The following is a 6,057-nucleotide window of genomic DNA, read 5'->3' on the forward strand; positions in this document are numbered from 1 at the left end:
CCGTTTTTGTTGATTTACTTGTACAAATGTGCACTAGCCACACTTATCAAGGCCAAATTCCATTTGAATGTCTTTGGAGTGCTGTTTCACGAATTACCTCCGCCACCAGAGATGGATGGAGTTTATGTTTTCACCCTTGTTACTTGCCGGAAAAGAGTCCGGCAAGTATGTTGGTTGTTTGGTTTGTCTGTCTGTCTGTCTGTCTGTTTGTGCGCAGTACTACGTCTACATCGTTGCACATAGCATCGCCATACTTTACACACATATTTACCTTGCCCTGGAATAGACTGTGCCCAATTTTTAACTCTCTAGGCCCAAGGTCAAGCTCAAGGTCACCCAAAACGTGAAATCAGGGGGGTCGAGTTTTCATATAAAATATATTTCAAACCACTATAACTCTAAAAGTACAAGAGATATGCATACACTTACTGTTACTGACATATAGGAAATCACATACGACATTTCATTTGGCACCATGACCTTTGACCTTGAGTGACCTTGAAAGGTCAAACTCGAGGTTAAAAATTGTTTTTTTACTAATAAAAAAAAAGTACATTCCAGCAAGTCCTCGGTCTCTGACCGATTTCTAGTCTGTCTGTTTGTTTGTTTGCTTGTCTGTTTGTGAACAAAATATCTCAAAAAGTTGTGGACGGATTCAGACGAAATTTGGCATAGATGTAGCGCATGTGACAAGGACGAAATGATTAGACTTTAGTGAAGATCCGGATTCGGATCCGGCTACGAGAATTTTTAAAGTGATTCTTTACCATTGGGAGATAGGGCCAAAAACTATACATTGCGGGATATCTCAAAAAAGTATGGATGGATTTGGACAAAACGTGGTGGACAGGTTGTGTGTGTGACAAGGAAGAATCGATTCAATTTTGGTGAAGATCTGAATGTGGATTCGGATAGGAGAATTATTTAATTTTTAAGTGATTCTTCACCATTGAGTGATATGACCAACCAGGCGGAAGTATGTTCTTAACTGAATGCCGTTCTAGTTTTTGTTGTTTTGCCAATTTTTCGTCATTCGATGCGAAGAGGTTTAAATTATCCATGTGCAGTAGATGTGTCACTTTTCTTGTCTTTTTGGATGTTCTTTTATTCGTTATTCAAGTGTATTCCTGTCCTTGCTCATTAATATAATTGCTCAGTGGGCCCAGAGACAGGCTAAAAAGGAGCAGAGAAGGGCTGTCTTTCTGGAAGATCGCGCATCATATATTCCCTGGTATTTTGATCTTTCCTTCCGGCCCGCAAGGCTAACCCCTGCTCTAGCGGGGAAAATGGCCTTAAAACGATCATTCATTCATATTCATTCATTCATTCATTCTTCCGAGTGCTGTAATATCAATGTGGTATTCCAGAGCTTCATTGCTTCCTCAATGAGTTTGGTTACTTGGAGGTTGATCTTGTATACCTGCATGCATTTTATCATCCATGAATTTGGAACACTATCAAAACCTTTTTGTGGTCCATCTATGCTGTAGATAATATGTGGTCTATGTGGTCTACTATCTATGCTGTGGATAATTTGGTTATCCTTTTACAGTGAGTATTGCCATGTTTAGTCGTAGTAGTAGTAGTAGTAGTAGTAGTAGTCGTAGTAGTCGTAGTAGTAGTAGTAGTAGTAGGTGGTGGTGGTATATTGTTCCATAGCATCCCCTCTTACATCCGTTCTGTTCTGCCTCGAGACCGCCTTGTTACCCTGCGCTCGTGAAGCGAAAAGCAGGGTTAGGCATTCGGGTTGCGTACGTACGTCTGGTGTACGTGCGTACATGCGACGTACGTGTCTGCATTTTTAAAATTCATTTTCTCGGCAACCGTTGGTTTCATTGACACAAAATTTTACCACACGAGTGCCTCCACCTGTATAATTTTTTTATTCATAATTATGACGTCATAGGTCACGTGGTATGGACGCCATCTTGGAAAAACGTTACACCTCTATCTCAAACCGCTCAATGGAAAAAATTGCAACATGCCTCATTGTCAAGTACTCCCCATGGGGAATGAGATATGTTGATGATGATGTCATTGGTACCTTCATTATGACGTCATAATTCGACAAGTACAACACTTGATTCGATCAGTATGATTTTTTTTCTCTGCAATTCTTGGTCCCATTGACACAAAATTTTCAAAATATGAGCGCCTCCTCCTGGAGATTATTTTAATGATAATTATGACGTCATAGGTCATGCAGTGCAGGTGCCATCTTGGAAAAACCGAAAAACGTTGCACTTCTATATCTCCAAAACCGCCCCATGGAAAAAATTTAAATGTGGCTCATTGTAAAGAACTCAATATGGGGAATAGGTGTTGTTAATGATGAAGTCATTAGTGCCATAATTATGACATCATAAGTCGACAGGGACAACGCTTAGTTTGATCAGTTTGAAATTTATTGAGCGTGATTTATGCAACAATTATATTAGAGAATATAAATTTATGATGTAATCGCTCACGTGGTCTGACAGCCATATTGGATCAAAGAAACAAAAACAACCTTCAAAAACAGAAGAGTTGGCTCGTACCAAGTTGATTGCGCAGGTAAGTTTTCTATGAATACCATCTAGTTGTGTTAGGTAGTGGTACATACAGTAATTTCTGTGATGATTCCTGTTGAATGTTTGCACTGTTTGTTGTTGGTAGACATATTATTGGTCTATAGTTGTGAAGTAGTTGGGTTTCTTCTGATTTTTGGGATGAGCTAATGTGTTGTGTTTCGATTCTGTTTTCATCTCATCTATTACCTTTTCCTCTTTGATAAGTTTGTTGAATGCTCAAGCAGTGATTGTGTGGAGCATGTAGTTGTTTTAGCCAGGATTTTGGAATTCCATTTTGGGCCAGGTTTTTAAAATTTGATATTTTTGCAAGTTGAAAAAATTAAAAATATTCATCAACTATAACTTGTGGCTTTTCCTTTAGATTTTGCTTTTTTTTCTCCAAGTATTGGATCCAATCCACCTACTTTTTGTGTTCTTTGGGGTCTTCATAAATTTCTTTCCAGAAAACTTCAAGTTTATCTTTCTCAGGAGGGAGGAGGGCGTGGGGGGAAGACTTCATACATTTTTATTTTGTTTCCCAAGTTCACGGTAGAATCCTTTCAGGTTATTTTCGAACATGCGGTTTTGTTTTCTCCCGTTGTTGACCACGGCGTGTGTGTATGTGTTTGTTACTTTTTTATTGTCCACGTGAAACATGAAAAATTTTGACCATTGACAATTCAATTTGAAACCGGTGCATCACACCCTTTTTGCATTAACATTAAACACATGAATTGAGTTTGGCACAAATTATCGTCCAAAACGATAGCACAAGGTAAGTGGAGCACATAGGCGAATGTCTGAATGATAAAAAGAAAAACAAACATGAAGTGGGTGCGATGGGTCCCATATTATCCTGTGAACCTTTAACACGGCACGTTTCTCATACAATAAACAGACTCAGGGAAGATTTGTCCGTATCACACGCTGGGCAATCTTCTTAGGTCTCTCCAATGCCTTAACATTGTCTTTTGGGAAATTACAAAATATGCACATAACAAATTCAAGTAAGAAGAATTTGAATCAAGGACTTTTTAAAAAGAACCAAAACTGAAATCGAACATTAATTTTATTTGTCCACAAAAAATGGAAAATTGCACTGTCAAACAAAGTTCACAATCTTTAGGATTATATAAAATATTGTACAATTCATTTGCAAATGTGATTAAAATAATAGATGATTACAAAAACAATAGCAATAGCACAACAAAACCCATTATTATCAGCAGATTAAAACTAGATTGTATTGATAGAATACTTACCTCGTGCATTCACCTTGGTGTTAGCCAACTCTTCTGTTTTTTAAGGATTTTTTTCTTTGATTCAATATGGCTGATCCGTGGCTGCCAGATCACGTGACCGATGACATCATAAATTTACATTCTCCAATATAATTGTTGCATAGATCACACTCGATAAATTTCAAACTGATTAGACTAAGTGTTGTACTTGTCGAATTATGATGTCATAATTAAGGCACCAATAATCGTCGTTAATAACACTTATTCCCCATGCAGAGTTCTTTACAATGAGCCATGTTTCAATTTTTTCCATGGAGCGGTTTTCGGAGATATAGAGGTGCAACGTTTTCCCAAGAGGCGCCTGTTCCTGTACCACGTGACCTATGACATCATAATTATCATTAAATAATTATACAGGAGGAGACGTTGCTATGGTGAAAATTCCGTGTCCATTGGACAAGCAGTTGCATTGGGAAAAAAGTTCATACTGATCGGATCAAGCATTGTACTTGTCGAATTATGATGTCATAATGAAGGTACCGATGGTACCGATGTCATTATCATGAACATATCTTATTCCCCTTGTGGAATACTTGACAACGCACCATGTTGCCATTTTTTCCATGAAGCGGTTTTTCCAAGATGGTGCCTGTACCATGTGACCTATGACGTCATAATTATCACTAATTTTTTTTACAGGATGAGGCACTCCTATGGTAAAAATTTCATGTCAATTGGACCAATCAAAATGATTTTTTTTAAATGTACGCCACACATACGCATTCAACTGATTGCTTAACCCTGCCTTTCGTTTCGCGAGCACAGGTTAATTACACAATTACACAATTTTTATTATTATTATTGTTATTATTTTTTGTTTGTTTGTTTGTTTGTTTGTTTTGTTTTTTTTGTTTTTTTTTGCTTTATCCTCATAGTTTTCTAACTTTCTCTTTGCCCCTTACCTAGAGTGGCTGTATGCCTTGTCTGGGGCGATATCCATTAAAAAAACAATAAAAAATATATATACACAGAGAACAATCCAACAGACTGACCAACTGACTGACAATCCAACTGACACACTGACCCCTTTAATACTTCCAACTTTCATTAAAAACATGAACAGAAAACATTACAAACTAGAGCTGCTCGGTAGAGCCCATACCTCCATCAGGCTGAAATGTTTATGTTTTGTATCCCTCTAATAGGCCGTATCTGGATCCGAATCAGAACCAAAATCGAATTAGCTTGTTATTGTCACCTACCCAACTCATCCATCAAGTTTTGTCATAACCCATCCACAACTTTTAGAAATACTGTATCATGCTATAAATTATCTTTGGCCCCATCTCTCAATGGTGAAGAATCACATACGATTTTTAGAAAATTCCACCATTTTGTCCAATCTGTCCAGAACTTTCTAAGATATCCGTTTCACTGCAGGCAGACAGATAAACAAACAAGAAGACGTCATGCGGAGCACGATACTTGCAAAATCCGCCCTCCACCCCCAAGAAAAAAATTCCATTGATACAGCAAATTGTCCATGTCATCAAGATTAAAATTGACAATCTTGATCAAAGCTCAGGTCAATAGGAAGAAAAGTGACTATTTTTCAAATGAAAAATAATGATTTTGGAAGGTTGACCTTGAGTTGACCTTTGACGTTTTGACCTCAAAAATAATTAATTTCCCTATTTAGTGACACCATGTGCAAATGCTGTTCAATTTTCTAGTCAATCGGATGAAAATTGAGGATTTAAAAAACTTGGCCTATGTTGACCTCAAAAATAGTTGGTGGTTGAATTCAGTGACCAGATATGCAAGTCTTCTTCAAATTTCAAGTCAATCGGATGAAAATTGAGGATTTTAGAAATTTGGCCTATGTTGACCTTTTGGCCTATGTTGACCTCAAATATACTTGGTGGTTGAATTCAGTGACCAGACATGCAAGTCCTCTTCAAATTTCAAGTCAATCGGATGAAAATTAAGGATTGTAGAAATTCGGCAAAGTTGGTGACCTTTGGCCAATGTTGACCTTTTGACCTTTTGACCCCAAAAACAATAGTCCTCAATTGGGACGACCAATACAACTTGGTGAAGTTTCGTGACGATCGGTTTAGAATTGTGACCTGTGGGCCGGTGACGAACAAACCGACAGACAAACAAACAGACGGAACCACAAACGCAACCGACCAATATTCAGTACTTGAAAAATCTTTGATTTTGCAAGTAATAAACAGACAAACAGATAGGACTGAAAATATAAT

This window comes from Myxine glutinosa, chromosome 10, assembly GCF_964187855.1.
Source record: "Myxine glutinosa chromosome 10, kmMyxGlut1.1, whole genome shotgun sequence".
NCBI lineage: Eukaryota > Metazoa > Chordata > Myxini > Myxiniformes > Myxinidae > Myxine > Myxine glutinosa.